The 15,520-nt window shown below is 41.5% G+C and overlaps 1 protein-coding gene across 1 annotated transcript in view; it reads left to right on the top strand.

The window, feature by feature from the left end:
- GNS (glucosamine (N-acetyl)-6-sulfatase) overlaps nt 1-15,520 on the top strand; it is a 58,602-nt gene that overhangs the window by 29,388 nt on the left and 13,694 nt on the right. The gene's annotated exons all lie outside the window — the stretch shown is intronic.

The following is a 15,520-nucleotide window of genomic DNA, read 5'->3' as shown; positions in this document are numbered from 1 at the left end:
AAAATCCTTTTTCTTTTCTTTATTTTTTTTTAAAACACAAGCACTCTGTAACTTTTCATTGGGACAGGACCCTCCCCACTTTCAAAACCGCATGCACCAATAACTGCACGGCGGCCACATAAATAAAATCTTTAAAAAAGAGAGAGATTTTGAGAAAACACATACCTCGGGGAGAGAGCAACCCAGCACACATGCTCATGGATGGGGCAGGGCAGGGAGGGAGCCCTATGTAGGGCTTTAGTGACCTAAACTGAAGACAGACAGACTGAGCCATCCAGGTGTCCCTTAATTGAGTTTTTTTGTTTTTGTTTTTTAAGATTTTTATTTATTTATTTATCTGTCAGAGAAAGAGAGAGCGAGCGCGAGCGAGCACAGGCAGAGTCAGAGGGAGAAGCAGGCTCCCTGCGGAGCAAGGAGCCAGATGTGGGACTTGATCCCATGATGGTGGGATCATGACCTGAGCTGAAGGCAGCTGCTTAACCAACTGAGCCACCCAGGCGTCCCTTAATTGAGTTTTTGATGAGTGAATCAGTTTTTCATGCCTTTTGTGTCGCTTCCCTTGTGAAATACCTTTTTGCCTGTCATGTTCTTCCTGTTTGTGACTTGTCTTTCCTCTACATTATGATTTGAGAACACAGGAGTTAAATGTATAAATCGTCTCTTTTATGGTTAGTATTCTTTGTGTCTTGCTTATAAAATTGCTTGGAACCTTGGATCAAAAAACAGTTCTCCTGGGTTTTCTTAGAATAGTTTTGTACTTCTGCCTCTTACATAAAAGTCCTTGATATACGTAGATTTGATTTTCTGGTATGGTATGAGTCACGGATCCAATTTCATTTTTTTCTCTATATATACTCAGTTGTCTTTTTTGTTTCACAGATCTCTCTATCCTTGTAACAGTATTATTTTGTTTTTGTTATAGAGCTGTGTAATTAAATCTTTGTAAAGGCAGACCTCTCTGCCCTTGTGGGGACCATAGCTACCACTCTTTATGTAAACTTTAGAACAGCTTTGAAGATTAACTGAAAATTCACGTTGGATTTTTGGTTGGAATTGCATTGAATCTATAGATCCAGTAAGAGGAAATTTTACATCTTTTAATGTTCTTGCACAAATTTTATACCATTTCACCATGGGGGTGAAATTATTTGCAGCATACACAGTTGATCCTTTAACAACATGGGTGTGAATTGTGTGGGTCCACTTACACACAGATTTTTTTTTTTTATGAACATTGGAAAATTTTTTGGAGATTTGCAACAATTTTTAAAAACTAGCAGATGAACCATGTAGACTATAAGTATTGAAGAAAATAAGAAAAACTAGGTATGTCATGAATGCATAAAATATACATAGATACTATTTTATTACTTATGATCATAAAATGTATACAAATCTGTTCTAAAAAGTTGAAGTTCATCAAAAGTTACTCAGAATATACATGGCACCATTTAGTTGAGAGAAATACAACGATGTAGTATTAAATTATAACTGCATAAAATCGTCGACTGTGGTCCATACTCTATTACTGTATCACTTCCTAGCCACCTCCAGTTGCTGGAGGTGAGCTTAAGTGTTGCGAGTATCTGCTTAAAATGCCATGTGATGCTAATCATCTGTGCATGAACAGCTTCTCTCCAGTAAATTTGTATTGTCGTAAAAAGTTATCTCATCCAGTTCTCATGTATTTTTCACTATGTTTCATGCAATACCATAAGCCTTGAATAACACCATGGGACCCATGCAAAGTGCCACTAGGGATGCTAGAAATGCTTCTGAGAAGCTGAGAAAAGTTACGACATTATAAGAAAAAGGAATTGCTTGATATGTACCGTAGATTGAGGTCTGCAGCTTTGGTTGCCCACCATTTCAAGACAAATTTATCCAGCATAAAGGCCACTGTGGGGGGAAAAAAAGAAAAAAAGGAAATTCATGAAGCCATCATGGCAGGTATGCCAACAGGCATGAAAAAAATCCTTTTTGCAAAATACTTTATCTTGTATTGAAAATGTAGCTTTGTGTAGGTGCAGGATTGCTCTAAGAAAGGTACACCTAGGGGCGCCTGGGTGGCTCAGGGGGTTAAAGCCTCTGCCTTCGGCTTGGGTCATGATCCCAGGGTCCTGGGATCGAGCCCCGCATCGGGCTCTCTGCTCAATGGGGAGCCTGCTTCCTCCTCTCTGCCTGCCTCTCTGCCTCCTTGTGATTTCTGTCAAATAAATAAATCTTAAAAAAAAAAAAAAAAAGAAAGGTACACCTATAGAACTAATAATGATTAAGTAAAAGCAAAGTCATTATATGACAACTGAAAACAAAGGGAAGATAAAGAATATAAAGCTGGAGAATTTAATGCCAACAAAGGATGGTTTGGTAATTTTAGAAAGATTTAGCTTAAAAAATGTCAGTGTAACAGAAGAAGTAGCTTCTGTTGACCAAGAGGCGACAGACCAGTTCCCAGATGCCATTAAGAAAATCATTGAGGGGCACCTGGGTGGCTCAGTGGGTTAAGCGCCTGCCTTCAACTCAGGTCATGATCTCAGGTTCCTGGGATCAAGCCCCGCATCAGGTTCCCTGCTCAGCGGGGAGCCTGTTTCTCCCTTTCCCCTCTGCCCTTCCCCACCCACTCCCACACCCCCTGCTCGTGTTCTCTCTCTCAAATAAATAAGATCTTCATCGTTGAGAATATCTATTTGAACAGGTTTTTAGTCCAGATAGAAATTCTCTGTTATGGAGAAAAATGCCATAAAAGACATTTATTAGTAAGAAAGAGAAGAAAACACCACGATTTAAGGCAGGAAGCTGTATCTAAGTCCTACTGTTTTGTGCAAAAGCAGTTGGATGAGGACTCCTGAGCCTTGAAGGGAAAGGATAAACATCAGCTACCCAGTCTTTTGGTTGCATAAGAAGACCTGGACAGTGAGGACCATTTTTCTGGATTGGTTCCATCAATGTTTTGTTCCATAAGTCAGGAGAAAGTACCTTGCCAATAAGGGACTGCGTTTAAAGTTCTTTTGATACTGGACAAAGAGGATGGCCACCCAGAACCCCAAGAGTTAAACACTGAAGGCATCAAAGTGGTCTCCTTGCCCCCAAACACAGTGTCCCCAATTTATTTGCTAGATGAGGGGTCATAAAGATCCTTAAGGTTTATTACACACAGTTACTCTCTGGAAAGGATCAACTCTGGAGGAGAACCCCGAGAGAATATCATGAAAGACTGGAAAGATTATACCACTGAAGAAATTGTTACAGAAAAAGCCTTCATGGCCAAAATAGTAAATTCCTGCTGGAGAAAACTCTGTCCAGATGTGCCTAACTTCACAAGATTACAATAGAGGAAATTGTGAAAGAGATTATAGATGTGGCAGAAAGTTGGGAGGGGTGTTGAAGGGTTTCAAGATCGTGGAGAGTTGACATCCGACAGTCTGGCAGAAGCATTTTGATTATTCAAGACTGCTTTTGACTTTAATGACATGGACCCTTCTATGATACAAACAATGAAGCTAAAATCACACAGTGGAAGAAGGATTGGTACCATATGGAAACATTTTTAGGGAAATGAAAAGACAAAAATTGTGTATTTTGTAAAGTTACACTGAGTGTGCCTGCCTCCCCTTCCACCTCTGAAATCACTGAAACAGCAAGACCAGCCCCTCCTCCACCTCCTCCTCAGCCTATTCAACAAGAAGATGACCAAGATAAGACATTTATGATGGTCCACTGAAGAGTGAATGGCCACCACGCTGTACAGTTAATAAATTTACATTGTGTAGGTTTGTGTCTTTGTGCAAAAATCTAGTAACTGTACAGCAAGAACTGTAGCAGCAGCCGCATCACCTAAGTATTCACCATTTAGAGCACTGTGTATGAGACTTGTATGGAAGCAGATAGTCTGTCCTTACATAGGCATACGGTGAGTGGTATTTAGTATAAAATTAATAATGTAGTTTGTTTACTGTTTTTTGCTTTTAAAGAATTATGTTACAAAAAAAAAAAATTACGTTACCATGCCCTATGGCTCCCTCCCTCATAACTGGAGAAACAGGAGTATCAGCCTGTCATCACCAGTAAGTTTTTTATAATGTAACAGTGTCCCCAGTGCTGTGTTATGAATATGACATACCAGTCTGCTATAGTTTTTGTGGGTTTTTTGCCCTAGAAATTTTACGATGATGCATTCATTGAGCTAGGCTACCATAGCGGTGTCAGCTACCCTACGTCACCATAAAGCAATCATAGTGCTGCTGCTTTGTTACCGGTGTGTGATTCATTATACCTGTAAACAAACATGAATTACTTTTTCATGCTTTTTTATTTTTGATGTCTAGTATTAGTAATATGTATAAGGTGTTCAGTGTGCGTATCATGTAAGGTGTTATTAATGTAGGAACAACAGATCATCTTGTAAACAGATGACAAACTTACAGTGTGAGAAATACAGTGCTGTAAATATATTTTCTCTCCCTCATGATTTTTTTTGGTATTTTCTTTTCTCTAGCTTACTTTGTAGGGATATGGTATATACTACTTAACGCAAAACGTGTGTTAGTCAGCCATGTTGTCAGTAAGGCTTTCAGTCAGCGGGAGGCTGGCGGTAATTAAGCTTTTGGAGAGTCAAAAGTTCACCTTGAATTTTCAGCCAGTTAGGGTGTCAGTGCCCTTAACCTCTGTGTTGTTCAAGGGTCAGTGATACTTAATTTCTTTGCATGGTTGTGGAAGTGCCATCAGGACTCGGCTCTTTTCCTTCTTCCTGTTTTGTTTTGGAAGATACTCGAGTGAAATTACTGGTGTGTTGTGCTTGCAGAGAGTTCTAGCTCTAGCTCTGCCCTGACTGACAAGCTGCTAGCCACGTGCAGCTAGTTATGTAAACTGGAATAAAATGGGAAAGTTAGTTCCTCCGTGTCACTAGCGACCTATCCAGTGCTCAGATGCTGTTGTATTTTTATTTTATTTTATTGAGAGAAGCGCACCCAAGTGAGGTGAAGGGGAGAGGGAGAGGAGACACCCCGATGAGCTGGGAGCTTGATGAGGGGCTTGATTCCGAGATTCTGGGGTCAGCCAAAGGCAGACGCTGAACTGCCTGAGCCACCCAGGTGCCCCCAGAGCCATTGTATTGGATAGCACACATATAGAACATTTCTGTCAGAAAGTTCTGGATAGTGCTGCTAGAGACCAGAGGCTGGCAAACCGCTGTGGACCAAATTTAGCCCACCTGCTTTTCTGTAAACAGTGTTCTATTCGAATACAGTCATACTCTTTCATGTATATATTGTCAGGCCTACTTTCCTGGCACAAAAGCAAAGTTGAGTAGTTGTGGCAGAGACTGCATAACCACAGACCCTAAATATTTACTGTCTGGCTTTTGACTGTTTAATGAGCCTTCCTGACCATATTGATTGACCCAGAATATAACCTGGCCCTCAGGATTTTTAAAGCTCCCCTAGTGATTTTATTATGTAGCAAAGCTTGGGACCACTGATCAGATAAACTGTTCCCCTGAATCCCTGCTTCCGTGGCTCAGAGCTGGCAGAGTGGGTACTCCTGTGACTTAGATTTCTGAGCCCTTGACCTGCAAGGGATTGTTCAGGATTCATTATAGATTAGTTGGTTAGGAAATCTGTCCTGTCTCCGCATCCCCCTTTCCAGGCGGCTATGGCGTTCCAAGGCCTTACACAAGCTGTCCCTCATTCCAACTGTGTGCATCCGGTTATGTGGGTCCACTTACGTCCTTAGTGCAGAGTTCTCAGACTAGCTAGCATCCATGAGGGGTTTAGAACGACCCTATTTCAAGCTAGAAGGTTCCCCACCCTTTGCAATAAGTACTCCCATGATGGTAATGCTGCTGGGGGAGCAGCTCCAGCACCACTGTTTCAGAGGTGCTTCTCACATTTTACTGTGCATATGAATCACTGGTGGATCTTATTAAAATGCAGCTCCTGGCTCATTAAGGGTAAGGGTAGAGCCCGAGACTGCATTTCTAACAAGCTCCCAAGTATTGCTGGTAGACTACTGTGAAAAACCCAACTGAGGGGGTACCTGTGTGGTTCAGTGGGTTAAGCCTCTGCCTTTGGCTCAGGTCCTGATCTCAGGGTCTTGGGATTGAGCCCCACATCAGGGCCCCTACTCCCCTGCCCCCCCCCCCCCCGCCCTCTGCCTGCTGCTCTGCCTACTTGTGATTTCTGTCAAATAAATAAATAAAATCTTTAAAATTTTCCAACTGAGTAAAGTAAAAGATCAAATTGGCTTCATTCAGTGATTATTTGGGCAGCATCTCATCTGGTAATAGAAAAGAGCTCTACCAAACCCAAAAATGAAAGGTTTTAAAGGCAGGAAGGGGGGCACCTGGGTGGCTCAGTTGGTAAAGCGACTGCCTTCGGCTCAGGTTATGATCCCAGAGTCCCAGGATCCAGTACTGCGTCAGGCTCCCAGCTCCACGGGGAGTCTGCTTCTCCCTCTTGCCTTCTCCCCTCTATGTTCTCTCTCACTTTCTCTCTCTCTCAAATTAAAGAAAAATCTTAAAGGCAGCAAGGGGACAGAAAAAAATTATTAGCAAAGAATGCATTGTTTCAAGCAAGATCACCCTCCTAAGTGGAATGGAAGGGCCCAATGGGCAGATTACCTCACTAATACTGACCAGATAATCCAAATTGACTGATTAAAGTTAAGCTGATGGGAGGCAGCTTTTGTCCATCCTTTTTTTGGTATTCATAGATTGTGACGTCTTTTGCTTAATTTCTGTGATATTCACAAGCCATGACTTCAGGTTCAAAATCTTTTAAGTCTGTCACTCCTTTTCTGACATTCCTGTCTTGGGGGAGGTCATTTGCTTGACGGTTAGTGGCTGTGAACACACACTTAAAAGCAGGAAGTTTATTATTATTGTGAACAGGATAATCCCTGTGTTTGTAGTCCCCAAGACCTAGACCAATCAAAATCAGTCACAGAAAGATCCCGCGGAAGGAGTCACCTTTTTGAGCCAAGAGGGTTGTTCAGTGATCTTACACAGCTGAGTTTCAGTTCCCCAGAAGTGTTACTCCAGCAGCAGCAGCGGTTGATGTTGGCCATAGCTCAGACACCTCCATGCTCAGCCAAAATATAATCGGGGGCCATTCTGTTAACAAGAACAACTTAGACGAGAGAATCTAAGGATCTTTGTTGGAAAGTTCTTGTCTTAGCAGTGGCTTCTGCAGTATTTTTGAGTTAAGGTTTCTAATCATACTCTAATTTGCATTTCCTGAGAACCAGAGAAGTATGCCCCTGCAAAAGGAGGTTATTCCTGAGTCATGAGTGTCTCCTAATAATTTCTTTGTGACTTGATATAGAAATCCAAGAGTCAACCAGTTGAGGTATCATTGTTCATGGTGGAAAGTTAGGGGCACAGCTAACCTAAGGCATTGCCCAACCATTGCCAGCTAGCTAGGTATTCATAGGCCCAAGGGGAGTGGTAACCACAGACAAAGACAAACTCTGTCAGGGTGCAGATCATCTCCATTAAAGTGGTCATACTAATGAATTCATTCACAGAGTTTGCTGCATTTACCTGTTCAAGCCAGGGGTCAGTTAGGTTTTCAGCACAGATGGGAAGAAAATCTCCTAACTTGAAATAGGGTCATTCTAAATGACTTGTGAAGATGTGTGCTGCTGGTGAGATCTTTTGAGTGAAAAGGAACAGGTCTGACTTACACAATCATGAGAGCTTGGGGGTGCAGGTGTACCAAGATTTACTTAGATACTTGGGTCTGATTAGGCACCTAGCAGTTATAAATGGAGAAAGGTAAAAGGCACAGGATGTTCTAGCCCTAAGAGTTGAGCTTGGTATACAAGGTTTTTTAAGGAGGAGGGGGTAGTAACATTGTAGTGATTGGGAAGAGAAGAGAAATTGGTCACAGGGAAGACCAGGGGATCTCTAGCCTTTTGGATAGATCAGAATTTTGATGACAAATCCAGCAGTCTGAAAGGTTACCTTCCTTAGTACTGGCTGGGAGATAATAGATAGAGGATGTTACCTTTCCAGGCCAAGACCAGAGTGAAGGAAAGAAGAAGGAAACAAGTTTTCATGTTAGTTAAAGTATGAAGTCTTGATCCAGGGGGAAGCAGTCTATGTAGAAGTCACCTGCTTCTTGGCCTCATCACTTTGATTTGGAGATTTCTGATGCTGGACAGGACCAGATGTCAGGGGGAGCCTTCTTCAGCTGTAAGGTATTTACCCAGGGCTCATTGCCTTCTAGTTTGGCAGCAGAATCAGTAGTCAGGAGCCACTTGGTAAGGTCTTTTCAGTAGGTTTGAAGGCTACTTTCTTACGATGTTTCCAGAATACTCAATCACCAGGCTCTAGACCATGACTAGCAGGATCCTTTGAATTGGAAACCAGGAAAGCTTCACTAACCTATTGATGATAGGCTTTAGCATAAAACATTAAAAGACTTAGAGTAGCTAGTCAGACCAAGTTGAAACAACAAGGGACCAGCAGAAAGCTGTATACCAATAGGCCTTGCTCTACCAGTGACTATCTCATGTGGAGTGTTTGTTTCCCTGAGAGGGCTGCTGTGAATAGTCAGCAAAGCCAGAGGCAACATTAATTAACAACTTAGGTCAAAGGAGTACAGCCGTTTCAGCAAGTTTAGAATTTGAGGATCCTATTAGTTCTCTCAACCTTGTCTGATAGGATCAAGGGTGATTGGCTCAGTGATCATTTCAAGAGGTTTGCAAGGCTTTCATTAAGCCACGGGAGGTGGGTGCCTCAATCACTGGAAATTATAGAAGGTATACCACAAGTGGAAAACATGTTTTCTGTCTCTTTGCTACTGAAAGGCCATCAGCCTTGCAGCAGGGAAGGGCTTCAGCCTATCTGGAAGGCATGAATTCAAGAACATATGGGTAGTAACCCCTACCGCTGCAGTTGTTCAGAGGGGCCAGGAGGAGGAGGTTTGAGGCCTCTGGGAACAAATCTCATTTTCCCAAGATTGCAGACCTGACCGGTCAGACATTTAGATGCAAATGAGGCAGCAGGAGCAGAAAGAGCTCCCAGGAGGTTTGTCTCCTTGCAGAAGTGTTGGGTCAATTCTGAATTGAGATTTTAAGCTGTGTTCGGAGTTTACAGAAAAATGTCTTTTCCTAAAGTTAAATTCACGGAGGCTTCTCCTAAACCTGCGGCCTTATAGTGGCTGGAATAGGCTGTAGCAGCGGAACCAAAGTTGTATGCTGTAACAGGCAGTGACTTGGTTATCTCTTTCGTGCACAGATGAGGTGAAAGGGTTGGGTTTGGTAACTCTAGGGCACGTGAATCTTCTAGTGCTTATTTTTGTCTTAAAAAGGACTGCTTGTGTTTATCTTCCCATGCAAGGGGTTCAGGTACTGAAATTTTAGTAAATTCATAGAGTGGGGAACCAATAGAAAAATTAGAAACCCATTGTATATAACAGCCAGCTAGGTTAAGAAATCCACAAAGCTGTGCTCAACTTAATCGTTTTTCGAAATAACTGAATTCCTTTAGTGCTTAATTATGACCTGGGTAATCAACAGTGTCTAGAAATAATTGTGATTTTTTTCCCTCAGAGACTTTATGTCCCTTTTCAGTGAACTACTGCAACAAGTAAATCAAATCTTTTGTGGACACCTCTTTGGTAACTGAGCATAGAAAGAGCTGGTCTGCATATCACAGGATGGATTTCCCAGGGAACTGGAGGATAATGAAATCTTGGTGGAGTACATGGGGATGATAAGGGACCTTGATGAATCCTTGAGGCCGGACTGTCCAGATATATTATTGATTGTTCCAAGTAAAAGAAATTAATATTGGCTGTTGAAGTCCACAGAGATGCTGGAAAATGCTGAACAAGTCTACAACAGAAAACCATTTGAATTTGGTAGAACTTGTGACAAAAGGGTGCCTGCGTTTGGAACAATGGAGAATAACTTGTTAATAGCTCTCAGGTCCTGGACAAGTTGCTATCCCATCCAATTATGTTTCCAAACTGGCAAATTCTGCATGTTGGAGGGCTGGAACAGGAAATGATTAACCTCTGGGCAAGATGTAAGGCCTTATATGGCCTCATGCCTTAATAGATATTAGAGCAATACAGACGTAGGTTTAGTTCTGTCTGTCGGAATTTCTGTAGGCTCTGTACTTGCTGTTCCCCCAATGTCCGAATCGGAAGTGGCCCACAAATTTTTCAGGCATCTCAGTTAAATTAGGGAATTTCTGTTGGAATTTTCTCTCATCTCTATCAAAGAGAGTATAAGATCAGGGGTGCCTGGGTGGCTCAGTTGGCTAAGCATCTTAACTTCGGCTCAAGTCATGATTTTGGGGTCCTGGGATCGAGCCCCGTGTTGGGCTCTCTGTTAGGCAGGGCGGGAAACCTGTTTCCCTTCTCTCTCCACCTGCTTCTCTGCCTACTTGTGATTTCTTTCTCTCTGTGTGTGTCAAATAAATAAACTCTTTAAAACAAAATGTAAGTTCAGGTTGGTCAGGAAATTCTAAGGTGAAGTGACATTAGAAGCAAAATATATTAGCTATTTTAATTTAGAAAGGAGATCTCTACCTAATAAATTGGGGCTATATCGCAGAGTAAAAAAGGCGGCTTTAGTAAAATGCCCGGTAGTCATTTGTATTGGTCGAGCTAGAAATTCTGTCAGAGCTTTACTAGATACCCCTGGTATATAAACCTTCTTTCCATTCAGAGGGATCTGTTGTCCTGTGAGAGTGGGTTTTTTATTTTTTTTAAAGATTGTATGTATTGCAGAGCATGCATGCAAGCAAGGGGAGGGGCAGAGGGAGAGAGAGAGAATCTGAAGCAGACTTTGTGCTGAGCACAGTTTGATGGGGGTGCTCAGTCCCATGACCCGGAGATCATAACCTGAGCCAAAATCAAGAGTCGGGCATGCTTAACCAACTAAGCCACCCAGGTGCCCAAGAGTGCAGTTTAAAGTAGAAAGTGTAGTTCTGGTATCTACTAGAATTTAGCAAAATTCTTGATAATTTTACTTTCCCCTTGGATGTTTAGGGTACTACTGATAGCAGTTTTACTGGAAGGTGCCTTGGAAACCTGTTAGTTTTGGAGATGGCCCATATGGGAGCTCTTCCTTGGGGGCATCGAGGAATTTGTGTAGGACCTTTGAGGACAGTTTCCCTGAGGTGCCCCAGTTGATTACAAATGAGAAAATGAACCCTGGGCCAGCCATTTGATGACGGACTTCAAGGAGGGTATGATGTGGGAGACCCAGTAAGGCCATTAGTGTGGCGGACCTTTGTTTATGATTTTGGTTCAAATCCTCTCAGAGTGTTTGGCTGTGGTCACAAGTTCAGTCAAGCCAGTGGCCTCTCATCCTAAGTTCTGCCTTTTTATTAACCCACTAATCTCAGGAAATAATCCATTTGCAAATAGGGCAGCTTGAACAGGTCGTATGGAATCTGGAGTGCCATAGGAAGAACACTTCCAAACAGCCTTGAGATTCTGCCACAGATTCATCTTTTATTTCCATGTTTGGATAATAGAGCAATCTGTGCAGGCAGGGAAGACTCAGTATTGCTTTTTAAAATATCACTTGATTTATTTCTAGATTTTCATGGTCTGTAAGAGGACTATGTTGGTAATTGAAGATCTTGACTCTCATCCTTGGAATTATGCCATTCTGCTTCCCAAATCCATTTTTGGCCTTCACAAGGTTCTACCAACATGTGTACAAGCTGGTAAAGATCTGGCAGCCTGGGGTCATAGGCACTCATAAGGATTCTAAACTCTTCAGAAAACTCAAGGCTCTTCCGTAGGTTTAGGAAATTCTTTAGCTATGGCCCTTAGTTTGGTCTTTAACCAAGGAGTGAAAGAAATCTGAGAAGGATCACTTGCAGCATCAGGTGATTTTATTATTAAAGATAACAGTTTAATAGCCTCTTCAGAGTGGAAAGGCAATTTTGACAGAATGAATAAAACATGGGGCACCTGGGTGGCTCAGTCGGTTAAGCATCTGCCTTCGGCTCAGGTCATGATCCAGGGACCTGGGATCAAGCCCCACCAGGGAGTCTGCTTCTCCCTGTTTAGCTCCCCATTCTTGTGTTCTCTCTGTGTCAAATAAATAAAACCCTTTTAAAAGTTAGTAAAACATGAGTACTCACATAAAGGAGGACAGAGGGGAGTGAGGAGTCAATTCAGTTCTATCGTCTGTTACTTTAGGTGCCTCTGTGTCTTCAATTTCTCCTTGGTCTTTTTGAAATGAATCTTCTAGTGAGGCTATTTTGGAATATTGAAGTCTTTTGGAAACCTCTGCATACCAATTAAAATAGGTATCCCATTCTTTCCATTTTAATTCAGGAACCCTTACTTTCAAATATGATTCTTTTTTTTTAATTGAAGTATGGTTGATGTACAATATTATATTAGTTTCATGTGTACAACATAGTGTTCAACATTTATATACAATACAAAGTGATCACCATAGTTCATCTGGCTACCCTCTATCACCGTACAAAGTTACTGCATTATTAACTGTATTCCCTGTGTTGCACATTGCATCTGTGTGTCTTATTTATTTAATAACTGGTAGTTTGTACCTTTTTATCGCCTTCCCCTATTTTGCCCACCCCCTCATGATCCTGCCCTCTGACAGCCACCAGATTGTTCTCTGTATCTGAGTCTGCTTCTGTTTTGTTCCTTTGATTTTTCTAGATTCTACATGTAAGTGAAATCATGGTATATGTCCTTCACTGATTTATTTCATTTAGGATAATATCCTCTAAGTCCATCCATGTTGTCTCAAATGGCAAGATTTCATTCTTCTTGATGGCTGAATAGTAGTCCATTGTATATATACACCACAGGTTCTTTATCCATTTATCAGTGAACACTTAGGTTGCTTTCATATCGTGGTGTTTGTAAATACTGCAGTGCACATAGGGGCGCATACATCTTTCTAAATGGTCTTTTAATTTTCTTCACATAAATACCCTGTAGTGGGATTACTGGATCGTAGGGTAGTTCTGTCTTTAACTTTTGAGAACCTCCATACTGTTCAGCATAGAGGCTGCACCATTTTGCATTCCCACCAAAAGTGCACGGAAATTCCGCTTTCTATACATCCTTACCAACACTTGTTATTTCTTGTCTTTTGAACATTAGCCATTCTGGTAAGTGTGTGGTGATCTCATTGTGGTTTTCACTTGAATTTCCTGATGAGTGATGTGAGCATCTTTCATGTGCCTTGGCCATCTATATGTCATCTTTGCAGAAATGTCTGCTTAGGTCCTTACCCACTTTCTAATTGGGCTTTTTTTTTTTTTTTTTTTTTTGAGAGACACACAGTGAGAGAGGGAACACCAGCAGGGAGAGTGGGAGAGGGAGAAACAGGCTTCCCGCCTAGCAGGGAGCCTGATGAGGGGCCCAATCCCAGGACCTTGGGATCATGACCTGAGTCGAAGGCAAGCGCTTAATGACTGAGCCACCCAGGCATCCCTTTAATTGGACTTTTTAAAATACTGAGTTGTGTGAGGTCTGTTTTGGACATTAACCCTTTATCAGTATATCATTTGCAAACATCTCTCATTTAGTAGGTTGCCTTTTCATTTTGTTGCTTCCTTCACTTTGCAAAAGCTTTTTAGTTTCACGTGGTCCCACTTGTTTATTTTTGCCTTGCTGCCCTTGCCTGAGGGGACAGGTCCAAAAATATATTCCTGTTTTCTTGTAAGAGTTTTATGCTCCTGGTTTAAGTCTTTGATCAATTTTGAGCTTATTTTTGTGTATGGTATAAAAAACGTACTCCAGTTTGATTCTTTGGCATGTAGCCATCTACTTCTCCTAGACCATTTATTAAAGAGACTATCTTGGGGCACCTGGATGGCATTGTTGGTTGAGTGTCTGACTCTTGGTTTTGGCTCAGGTGGTGGTCTCAGGATTGTGGGATTGGGCCCCACATCAGGCTCTGAGCTCAGTGTGGCATCTGCTTGAGAATTTTCTCTTTCCCTCTCCCTCTGTCCCTCCCCTGCTCTCTTTCTAAAGTAAGTCTTTAAAAAAGACCATCTTCGGGTGCCTGGGTGGCTAATGGGTTAATAAAGCCTCTGCCTTCGACTCAGGTCATGATCCCAGGGTCCTGGGATTGAGCCCCATGTCGGGCTCTCTGCTCAGCGGGGACCCTGCTTCCTCCTCTCTCTGCCTGCTTCTCTGCCTACTTGTGATCCCTGTCTATCAAATAAATAAAATCTTTAAAAAAAAAAAAAAAAAAAAGACCATCTTTTCCCAATTGTATGTTCTTGCCTCCTTTGTCAAATATTAATTGACCGTATAAGCATGGGTTTGTTTCTGGACTCAATTCTGTGCCATTGACCTGTGTGTCTGTTTTTGTGTCAGTAGGGACTGCATTGAATAGTGGATTCCTTTGAGTAGTATGGACATTTAACAATATTAAGTATTCCGGTTTCTTGAGTGTGGTGTATCTTTCCATTTATTTGTGTCATCTTTTATTTCTTTCATTCTTGTCTTAACAGTTTTCAGAGTACAGTTCTTTTGCCTGCTTGGTTAAATCACTCTTTTTGCTCAACTGTACATGCAATTGCTTTCTTTCTCTCTCTTTCTCATGGTAGATTATTAGTATATTAAAAGACAACCAGTTAATGTATATTAATTTTGTATCTGGCAACTTTATTGAATTCTTATCCTAATAGTTTCTTGGTGGAATCTTTATAGAGTTTTCTATATATAGTTCTCTTGTTGCCTACAAATAGTGTTTTACTTCTCTTCTAATTTGGACACCTTTTATTTCTTGTGCTTGTCTGATGTGACTAGGACTTCCAATCCTATGTTGAATAAAGTGGCAAAAGTAGGCATCCTAGTTTTGTTCCTAGTCTTAGGAGAAAAGCTTTCAGCTTATCACCATTGACTATGATATTAGCTGTGATTTTGTCATATGTGGCCTTTATTATGTTGAAGAATGTTCCCTAAATACCCACTTTAAGTTTTTATTATAAATGAATGTTGAATCTCATCAAATGCTTTTTCCACATCTGCTGAGCTGACCATCTGATTTTTTTTTTTTTTTAAGATTTTATTTAGGGAGAGAGGATAAGTAGTGGCGGGGAGGGGCAGAGGGAAGGGGAGACCAGACTCCCTGCTGAGCAAGGAGCCCGATGCAGGACTTGATCCTAGGACACCAAGATCATGACCTGAGCCCGAAGCAGACACTTAACCAACTGAGCCACCCAGGTGCCCCTGATTTTTCTATTAATGTGGTATATATTGATTGACTTGTATCCTTGCATCCATGGAATAAATCTTACTTGATCATGGCATATGATCTTTTTTAATGTATTGCTTAGTTCAGTGTACTGACATTTTGTTGAGGATTTTTACATCTGGGTTGATTAAGAATATTGGCCTACAACTTGTGTGTGTGGTATCTTTGTCTGATTTTGGCATCCAGGTAGTGCCAGCCTTCTAGAATGAGAAATCTGGAAGCATTCCTTCCTCTTTGATTTTTGGAATAGTTTGAGAGGGATACATATTAATTCTTCTTTGTTAGAATTCATCTGTGAAGCCTG

The sequence above is a fragment of the Mustela lutreola genome, chromosome 8, assembly GCF_030435805.1.
Source record: "Mustela lutreola isolate mMusLut2 chromosome 8, mMusLut2.pri, whole genome shotgun sequence".
NCBI classification, from domain to species: domain Eukaryota; kingdom Metazoa; phylum Chordata; class Mammalia; order Carnivora; family Mustelidae; genus Mustela; species Mustela lutreola.
Note: the sequence above shows the minus strand (reverse complement) of the source record. Positions and strands in the feature narration are given on the sequence as shown.